Source organism: Pan paniscus, chromosome 11, assembly GCF_029289425.2.
Source record: "Pan paniscus chromosome 11, NHGRI_mPanPan1-v2.0_pri, whole genome shotgun sequence".
In the NCBI taxonomy this organism is placed as follows: domain Eukaryota; kingdom Metazoa; phylum Chordata; class Mammalia; order Primates; family Hominidae; genus Pan; species Pan paniscus.
This window is the reverse complement of record NC_073260.2, coordinates 78703166-78714501: the sequence shown is the minus strand read 5'-3', so window position 1 is coordinate 78714501 and position 11336 is coordinate 78703166.

The following is an 11336-nucleotide window of genomic DNA, read 5'->3' as shown; positions in this document are numbered from 1 at the left end:
ATCTCCCTAGTTAAATTGTGATTCTTTCCTTTGGGCTATACATTAAAAAAATATTGTTTACTTTTGTATTCTTGGAGCATAGTATTGCATGGCTTTTAATAAAAACACAAGTATTCTAAAGGTTAGTCTATTAAAACTTTAAGCCATTAATACCTTAGCTTGAATTCATTGATAAACATTATTTAAGAACATACTTATGCAACCATCAGTAGTTCTAAATCTTGGCTGCACAGTGAAATCACCTGGGGAGCTTTTTAAACAAATTGATGCTGGAGACTCACCCCAGACCAATTAAATCAAAACTTCTGGGATTGGGGCCTAGGCATCAATATTTTTAACAGATTTTCAAATGGTTCAAATATGCAGCCAAGATTAAGAACTACTGCTGTATATGCGGTTTCTGTCCTTTATGAAGAACTACAGCGGAAAAAAGATTCCATCTAGTTGGGAGGAAAGCTTCAGGAAAGTGGTGACTTTTGAATTAAATCTTAATGGGTGGGTAGAATTTCAGTAGGGAAACATAAGGGGAGAAAACAAATGTGTGACCATGGGAGAAGCAGCTATGTATAGAAGATGGGATATTCAGGTAAGCTACAGTGTAGGGGTGTCCTGAGAAATAGCATTTACTGAGTATCTACTCTGTGCTAAGCATTTTACACATATTTCTCAATTAATCATCATCATTACTTTCTGAAAAAAATAACTATTTTGTGGATGAAAACACTGAGGCATAGGTAATTTAAAAACTTGCTTAAGGTTGTATAACTAGCTGGTGGTGGATCTGGGACTTAAGCCCAAGTCTAGGCTGGTCTCCAAACCAATGCATGGAGCTGGAAAGTGGGTTGCACCTGTTGGCAGCTACCTTGGTTTCCTGCCTCTGTATTCTCCATCTGAAGCTATCAAAGGCTCATAGGAGCAGGCTTAGGACCATCTGACTTCTTGAGTAAATATCAACAGGGTTACTGCATTTGGCAGTGGCCTGAATTCCCCCTGCAGGTGGGGCTTTGTATGGGTTGCTCTCCAGAGTGAGCTCTGGTGGCCCAACCACATGGCTGGCTGCCTGCCTGCCTCCACCCAGGTTCAAGCACCAAAGGACCAAGGGAAACTTACCTCTCCCTTAAGCTGCAGAATCCCGACTCCTTTTGATGACCCAGATTTACCAGAATTATGTCTCTGAAATATTTGCTTTATGTCTCCAATCTTCCATATTTATTTCACTCCTGATTTTAGAAATGACCACGGGGCACTATTCCCAGACACCACGAATGCCCTCTTCCAAGGAGGCCACAGCACCCTGACCACTTCCCATCCAAGTCCTATTTTTTCTTCCTTCCAACTGGCCTCATGCTGCTAAGCCACATGCCTGAGTCAGCCAAGTTAAGGGAGAGGCCAGATTGTGCCTGTCAAGCTAAGCACTAAAGATTTATTGCTAAATATTCTTTAACAGGAGAGTGCTAGATCAAAAGGGAGACCAATAGGGAGATTTTTCTAGGAGAATTGGAAAGTGAGACTAACTGTAGTTCAGAAATATATTATTTAGAACTCTCTTACTGCATGTGACAGAAAACGCAATTCAAACTCATCTAAGCAAATGGAAGGAGGAATTGGCTGATATGACTGAAAGTTCAGTACTCATTATCTTCAGGCAAGGTTTGATCCAGGGCCTCAAACAATGTTATCAGGAATCATTCACTTTCTCTGTCTTGCATTCATGGGCTTCATTCTTGACCTCTGTGTGGGTGCTCTAAATCTCTAAGATTATTTCATTGTTAGCACTAGTCATCCCAGCAAAAAAGACAATTTTATTAGCGCGCCTTCCCAGGATTCAGAATTAACTATGTTTGAATTAACTTGGGCTTCTGCCTATTTCTAAACCAATCAGTGTGCCCAAAGAGATGGAATTTTGATGGTAGGGCAGGACTGGCTCATGTGCCCACTCTGAAAAAGCAATATAGCTAAGGAAATTCAGGGCTTAGGTAGCCTAAGCATGGATCACAAGATCCATCTCAAGCCACATGTTCTGAAATTCGCAGTGGGGCTAACTTCCCAAAGCAAATTTGAAGTATTGTACCTGGGAAAGAAGAAAATAAATATCAAAAAGGCAAAAACAACAGATGACCACCACAGAAAGCTATTTTGGAAATCCAGGCCTTGCCCAAATAAAGTCTTTTCTAACATGTGGCAAAGACAAGGAATGTAACAGGGTTGTCTTCATCAGCCTGCAATTCTCACATCTGCACCAGCACAGACTGGTGCATGGCCACCAGACAAATCAGACCAGTGAGGAGCCAGTGAATTCTTTCTCATCTCTTCTGCTAAATATGGGTTAAGCTATGGGGCAGTCCAAGCTTTAGGAAATTTATAGCAACTTCTCAGCATTCATGTTAATAGATATCATGAATAATTGAATCCCACTGGTAAATTCAATATGTCATTTTATATAAACATTTTACTTTTGTCACCAACCTTTTTGTCAAAGCTGTTAACAAGTCACTGAATTAACTTATTGAAGGGTTCCATTTCTACATAGTATGGACTATCATCTGATAAATAGAAAAGCAGGCCCTGCAGTCTAGAGGTGGAGAAGCATCAAGCCTGAGTAATCTACAATTGGCTATTTATCTTTTGATATTCCAAAGTTGAGTAAGAATTATTATTTATTTCTTTATAATTTTTTAATGTTTTAAGCGTTGATGTTAGGTAATATAGATAACCCCCAGGTTTGGTTGATTGTCATGTTTTACGAAAATCAGCTTGACATGTTAGTACAGCAGTTTCACACTGACAGATGCTATGTGGTCAGATGCACAGTTCCATCATATTTCTTAGAATTTCATTGAACAAAACTGACATGGGATAAATGTAAGGCCTCTGGCATACAAAACTATTAGAGCTTCATATGTAGGACTTTAATATAGATTCGACAAAGTGATCCAACTTAGCTCCCAAGTGTTCACGACACTCATTTAAGAAAAGAAAGGAAAGCTGTCAGTTCAGATGGAAAGTCACAGAGAACATTTGTGAAAGGTAGGAGACAACAACTAGACTGAAATCAGCTTAGAACTTTCCAAGTTCTCCATCTCCCCTCAGTTCATGCCCTCTCTGATGTCTTTTCTCTTGTTCTTTCTCCATCTTTGACAGTTTTGTATATCATTTAATTAGCTATTAAGGAAAAGTTTTAAAGATCATCAATCAACTTTCTCAATATTAAAATAAAAGATATACTGTTTTCAGAAAGGCAATGGACTGCTTAAAATTGAGGGCTCTGTAGTCTGACAGCCTCCAAAAGCCCCAGTCATTTCTGGTGATATGATTTGAAGAAGTTAATGGACTTCCTTTAGCCTTAGTTTTTTACCTGTATGTTAAAAGGAAACAATAATATTACCTACTTCCTAGGTACTTTAGCACATATAGTAAGCATTCAATAAGTGATAGCTGTCATCATCATCATCACCAACACTATCATCAACAATTTATACTTCTAGAAAAAAATATCTTTTTTGAGAAATGTAGAAGTCAAGAAAGTCTCCATGAGGGCATAGGATGATTTATTAATTATATATATGATATATAAAATCTGCCACAAAAAGATGTGATCAGCAGAGGTTTTTTTTTAACTTTAAGTAAAATAACTTTACTTAAGTTCTAGGATACATGTGCAGAACATGCAGGTTTGTTACATAGGTATACATGTGCCATGGTGGTTTGCTGCACCTATCAACCTGTCATGCATTAGGTATTTGTCCTAATGCTTTCCCTCCCCTTGCCCCCATCCCCCGACAGGCCCTGGTACATGATGTTCCCCTCTCTGTGTCCATGTGTTCTCATTGTTCAACTCCCACTTATGAGTGAGAACATGCGGTGTTTGGTTTTCTGTTCCTGTGTTAGTTTGCTGAGAATGATGGCTTCCAGCTTCATCCATGTCCTTGCAAAGGACATGAACTCATCTCTTTTTATGGCTGCATAGTATTCCATGGTGTATATGTGCCGTATTTTCTTTATCCAATCTATCATTGGTGGGCATTTGGGTTGGTTTCAAGTCTTTGCTATTGTAAATTATACTGCAGTAAACATACGTGTGCCTGTGTCTTTATAGTAGAATGATTTATAATCTTTTGGGTATATACCCACTAATGGGATCGCTGGGTCAAATGGTATTTCTGGTTCTAGATCTTTGAGGAAGCGCCACACTGTCTTCCACAATGGTTGAGCTAATTTCCACTCCCACCTACAGTGTAAAAGTGCTCCTATTTCTCCACAGCTTTGCCAGCATCTGTTGTATCCTGACTTTTTAATAATCTCCATTCTAACTGGTGTGAGATGGAATTTCATTGTAGTTTCGATTTGCATTTCTCTAATGACCAGTGATGATAAGCGTTTTTCATATGTTTGTAGGCCATATAAATGTCTTCTTTTGAGAAGTATCTGTTCATATCCTGCGCCTGCTTTTTGATGAGATTGTTTGTTTTTTCTTCTAAATTTGTTTAAGCTCCTTGTAGATTCTGGATATTAGATTTTTGTCAGATGGGTAGATTGCAAAAATTTTCTTCCTTTCTGCAGGAGAGGTTTTTAGACACAGGTCTGATAAGATTCTTCTTGTTTTAAGATCCATTAGCTCTTGCTATTAATGCAAAGGAATGTGCAGGATGTCTTGGAACATGTTATTTCAGCCAAGCAAACACAGCATGGGCACTGTTGCACATAAGGAGAAATAAACATGTTTATGCAATGCTCCAGGTTTTCAGAAGTGCCTTTAGTCACATTTTTCTTCATTAGCATTAGCCTGAAGCCCTTAGCATAAGCCCTGTGTGAACCCATGTGTAAATGTACAGATCCCCTTCCTGTACTCCTCTGTAACCCCTTGTTCTGCTTATTGTCCACACATCTCTCCATATCCACATGCCTCTTTTCTCTATCTCTGCCCCTGAAGAGCTGACCTGCACCAACCAGCTACCTTGTTCTTTGGCTTCATTGGGATTTATGATTAGGATGCATCAGTACTGTGAGGTTGGGGTATCTATTCCTTAGGCTCACCCTGTCAGCATGCTGTCCATTAGCTGTTTCCCTCCCTAAGGTAGCCTTTCCATTAAGGAATGCAACCCAGCTTCCATTGACTGCTCCATCCTTTTCCCTTTGGTTCCAAGAGTGATAATAGCTCCCTGCTTGTGAGCCTGGCACTGCCCCCAGCCCCGGCAGTGCAGGGGCTGCCTGATTCCTTGCTGATTTCCCTAAATCCTTGCCCACACATTTGTGAAGAGTCTATTAAACTCCCCTCAGCAGTTTACTTTGAGTGGGCTGTTTTCTGCTGGGATTCTTATCTATTCCCTACGTATAGCTTAGTCTTATACACTACAGACAGAAAATTGACAGAAAATTCTGATAGATAAACATTTCTTCCACTTCAACACATTAAAAAACACCAATGAGACAAAAAAGGTATTTTTTCTAAGTCTTATTGCCATAATTAGTAACTGTTTTTCTACTTATTTTAAATAACATACACCAATAGCAGAAATGCAGTATTAACAGAAATCTATGTGAAAGGGAAATTTACTCATGATTTTATGACCCCACACGCTAAACTTCTTTTATTTTTTTAGGTTGTGTACTTATAGAAAAGATACATTTTCTTTTATTTTTATTTAACATAATGTTATATCATGAATTTTCCCCAGATGCTTATAATTTTAAATGTTTTTTATTATTCCATTGAGAACATACAGTGTACCTTTGACATTTTTCTTCTTGTGTATCATGAAGGTTGCAAATTATTTTTATTTAGGGATTGTTATGAAATTTTATATAGAGCCATATATGTTTCTTTGGAAAGATGTTCAAAGAATTCATTATTGGATTCAGATCTCATAATTGGAAACAAATTCACACATATCATAGTCTTTAATTAGCACATGCCAAACTTTCTCTCTTTTTACTGTTGGAAGTAACTTCGTTGATATTATGTTTTTATGCTCCTGGAAGTGGATCTCCTTATAACCTTTTTACCTGATCTCACACCCCTTTAGATTTTGTTGAAACAATTCTACTACACAATTATAAGTGCAAAGTGGGGAAAAGAATTTCTGAAACATAGGCCAAAAAAGCTCAAATGTGAACTGAGAGAAAACAAAAGAAAAAAAGCATTTTTTGCAGAGAATAAACTTTAGTAACTTTTAGTATAGAGCACTGTATTAGTCTGTTTTCACGCTGCTAATAAATACATACTTGAGCCTGGGTAATTTGTAAAGAAAAAGAGGTTTAACGGACTCACAGTTTCACATGGCTAGGGAGACCTCACAATCATGGCAGAAGGTGAAAGAGCAAAGGCATGTCTTACATGGCAGCAGACAACAGAGTGTATACAGGGGAACTGACCTTTATAAAACCATCAGATCTTGTGAGATTTATTGGCTATCATGAGAACAGCAGTGGGTAAAAACCCACCCCCATGATTCAATTACTTCCCACTGGGTCCTTCCTATGACACGTGGGGATTATGGGAGCTACAGTTCAAGATGAGATTTGGGTGGGGAAACAGCCAAACCATATCAAGCGCATAGGTAAAAATATGGCCAGATTAATTCCCTCTGCTGGGTTGACTCACAAGCTATTTGTGTCTTTGTAGAAGACCTGTCTCTATGCAAACTTCTAAGTTGGGACGAGGCTTCACAATGGTGCAGAATCCCAAACTGATTCTCATACATTTTTCTATAAGTAAATATATTCCTGAATTTATCAGGAATAAACAAATTTTCTACTAAGTAAACATATTCTGAATTTCTGAGAAATTCTGAAATCACCCCCGAGTTGTCTAAAATGAAGCAACAAATTGGGACCATGTTTCTTTAAATATATAATTAAAACTTATTTACAGCTGGGTGTGGTAGCTCATACTTGTAATCTCAGCACTTTGGAAAGCTGAGATGGGAGGATCACTTGTGCTCAGGAGTTCAAGACAAGCTTGGGTAGTGAGACTGCATCTCTACAAACAATTTAAGATATTAGCCAGGAATGGTGGTGTGTGCCTATAGTTTCAGTTACTTGGGAGGCTGAGGTGGAAGATTGTTTGAGCCCAAGAGTTGGAGCCTGAAGTGAGCTATGATTGTTCCACTGCACACCAGCCTGAGCAATAGAGACCCCATTTCTAAAAAAATAAAGCAAAACCAAACTTATTTGTAATAACATATTCTTATTGATTAGTTTGCTACATGTCTTAAAACAATAACCACAAATGTAACTATTATTTTTTAGATTCTATATTGTCTAGAGTATTGCTATTCAAGGAATGGTCTGTAGACCAGCAGCATTGACATCACCTGAGAACTCTATAGAAATGCAGAATATCAGGTCCTACACAGATTTCTAAATCAAAATATGCATTTTAACTAGATTCCCAGGTGATCTGTTTGCACATTAAAATTTAAGAAGCACTGAATGTATTCATATTTATCTAATAAATGTGTTTCCTACTTATTTTCAGACATTTGGATCATAGATGCATAAAGGGATTTTAGAAATGATCTAACCCTGCATTTCTTCCCCCTGTGTATTCCATGGACAATCATTGCATAGAATGTCAGTAGGGGTTATGCTGAAAAAGTGCAGGAAATGCTACTGGTTAAATAATGCAAACAGTTTTCTTATTACTGGTTTCTCAGAATCGTTAATAAGCTAATGTGCATTGTGACTCTCCAGGGAAGGGGGATGAGATATAAAACAGTGAATGTATTGCAAAACATGTAAACATAGGACATTATTTTCACCAGATATCTTACAGGACTAGTGTACCTATCTTAGTCTGTTTGGGCTGCTACAACATAACACCTTAGACTGGGTCACTTATAAGTCATAGAAATTTATTTCTCACAGTTCTGGAGGTTGGAAAGTCCAAGAACAAGGCATCAGCAGATTTGGTGTCTGGTTAGGGACCTCTGCTTCCAAGAGGCAACTTATTGCTGTGTCCTCACATGGCAGAAGGATGGAAGGACAAAAGGGCAAAAAGGATCAAACAGGATCCCTTAAGTTCTTTTATAAGGGCACTAATTTCATTCAAGAGAGTGTAATCCTCATGACTTAATTCCCTTCTAAAGTCCTCACCTTTTAATACTATTGCACTGGGGATTAAGTTTCAATGTATGAGTTTTGAAGGCACACATACATTTTAACCATAGCAGTACCCTTTGATACATTTTGAAAAGTATTCAGTTAATATGAATATCTCATTTAACAGACTCATATTTTTAAATTTCATCTTATTATTTGACAAATATAAGGTAATCTATTCTAACTTCTTGTCGATTTTTAATAGGAATGTGACTGCTGCTGCACTGGTTGTAAAAATAGACCCAAACTGTAATGTGTTATTCATATGAGTCCAGGGGTTTTCTAGGTTGAGATCTTATCCTACTTGCAAGCCTACTACAAGTTAGCCCATAATAGTTTCATGGAAGTTGGCAGAAGACATGAAATTCTTGGGTCAGAGACAAATGACTTTATTACTCCTGCCATAGCAAGCAACATAAGCTTCATGTTTATGTCAGTTCCCCCAAGTCGCCCAAGCCCCACAGGAGCAATATGGATTGTTCCTGGTGAGTGCTGCTCATGGAGAGAGCTTATGCCAAAGCTAAGGATGCTGGAGCTTAGAGAACCCACAACTTTTTTAATTAGCTGGAAGCATAGCTGCCTTTTGCCCCATAGGGAGATATCATCTTTATTATATGGTACAGTAAACAAATCTGTCCTTTGCTTCCAAGGGAGACCCTATCTATCTTTCAAGTTTGTTCACTACACAAACTTTCTTGAAAAGACAGCCCAGAACAAAGGGATTCGATGCCTTTTTTTAATAGCCTTGAGTCAAGAATTGCAGGGATTGAGTGCTTTTGCTCATAGGGTGTGCAAAACAACAGCAACAACAACAACAAAACAAAAAAACCTGAGAGACCCATGGAGAATTGTATCCCAAATTTTCTGGGGGTGAGAAAGGGAGTAGGTGTTCTACTGCATGAAGTTATTCAGTAATTCAGACTGATAGTGAGTCTACCATGTTCAACATGTGGCTTCTAAAGTCACTCTGACTGTGTTGAGGTGGGGGTGGAGTTCATCATTCCTGACTGTTGGAAGGGCAAGAGTTTGGCAGTGCATACATGTGAGGTTTTATGAGCCAGGTTTGGAAGTGGTGCATACCACTTGCTAACACTCTGTTCCCTAGAACGTGGCCACATGGCCACACCTCATTGCACAGGAGAAGGGGAAATGTAGCTTAGCTCTGTGCACAGGAGGAAGGGGAGAACAGGTTTTGAAGGCCACTCTACAGTTTCTACAACATTGCCAATTTTGGGTGACTTAGCTATTAGTTTCTCTGTCTTCATCTCAGGTAAAAAGGTGTAAACGTACACATAAATGCCTTGGGGTGGGGCTTTATATCTCACAGTGTCACAGAATTTGGGGACTAGAAGGGCCCTTAGAATCATTAGTTCCAGCCATCTCCCCCTCCTTTCACCTCCAGTCATTTTAGAGGGCAAGAAGAAACGGAAACTCAGAGAAGTTAAATGGCATAGCTTCATAGCTTACTAAACACAGCTGGTTAGTCAGCTGAGTTGAGATTTTCAGATCTCTGTTCCACTACATTTTGACCTAGATCAAACTTGCAAGCTCACAGGACCATTTTGTATTTTAAATTATCATTCCCCAACTACCTGTTTTTTATTTTGGGATTTTTTTTTTTTTTCGAGATAGGGTCTCGTTTTGTCACCTAGGCTGGAGTGCAGTGGCACAAACACGGTTCACTGCAGTCTTGACCTCCCGGGCTCAAGCGATTCTCTTGCCTCAGCCCCCCAAGTAGCTGGGCCTACAGGCTTGTACCACCATACCCAGCTAACTTTTTTTTTTTTTTTTGTAGAGACAGGGTTTCACCATGTTGCCCAGGTAGTTCAAACTCCTGGGCTCAAGTGATCCATGCATCAGGGCTTCCCACAGTGCTGAGATTACAAGCGTGAGCCACTGCTCTGGGCCTATATTTGAAAGTTTGAGTGTCGAGATTTCTTAAATCTTCAAAAATCTATGTATATTGTTTATTCATTTAGGATTATTGAACCCTATTATGGCAGACACTATTCTAGTTGCTGGGAATACAGCTGTGGATGGGCAAGGCAAGGTCCCTGTTCTTATGGAGCTAGCACTGAGGTGAGATTCCGGAATATTTAGAATATGATTGACTTTTCAACATGAGAGACATAATGGCTAGTTTATGATATAAATGGTTACATATGAATTCCAAAAACTTATACTTATTGTCAGCTTAAGTCAGATAGCATAGACCTTAACAGCTTTTAAGTTTCTTTACAACTGGTTTATAGCAAGATTCCCTTTGTATTTAATATAACTAACCTTTCAAAATAAGCCCTATGCATTACTTCTATAACAAATGAGTTATTACTATTATTTTATTGTTGCCTTTAGGTTAACAGGTTTTATTATGTTAAAGACAGCTTTATTTCAAGTCTCAAAACAGATTGGAACATTTTTAACAGAAATCTCATTCACATGTTTTGATTTATCAAAGCATTTTATGTTTACTTAAAAGAATTCTTTCTGTTCCCTAGAGAAGTCCATAATGTACTCAGTACAAATTGAACATCAGAAATATAATGTAGTCAAATGACAGAATAAAATTCAAGAGAAACTGCTGAAGCTTTGCTCTTTAAAAGAAAAATCTGTATTTCTGTGTTACATTGTGTGTATATATTATGGAAATATCTGAAAGATACACAGCACCCATGCACAAAAATATTGTTTATGAACAAGTATATATAATGCAGTTTATTGAAAAAGTGTTCAATTTAAAGTAATAGTGCATGAAATAAGCATAGTGTGGCATGTTGCAAAGTGGTCTGAATCGCAAGTCTCAAGAATCAGGATCTAATCTTGACGGTGCTTAAAAAATTACACAATATAAATATTTGCATAGCATTTTATGGCATAAAAAGCTTTTTTTTTTTTCATTTAACAATAGCTAGCATTACTGAGCACTTACCATGTACCAGACATGGTGATGTTATTAATTCCTACAACACCTCTATGAGGTAAGTGTCTACTCCCTCTTCAACACTCCACTCCCCAACCCAACCCTCCCTGACCCTCCCGAGGAAATCAGGACTCCCCTCTTCCCAAGCAGTGATACTGAACAGTGCCACTGTCTGCCACCAATACATGGTTCCCTCCTTCCAGGACTCAGTTCCGGTATAGAGTGCTGACTAGTTGGTGGATAGTGAAGGCCAACTAGGTACAGAGCCATATTATTAATTATTATTATTATTATTATTATTTACATTAAAACTTTT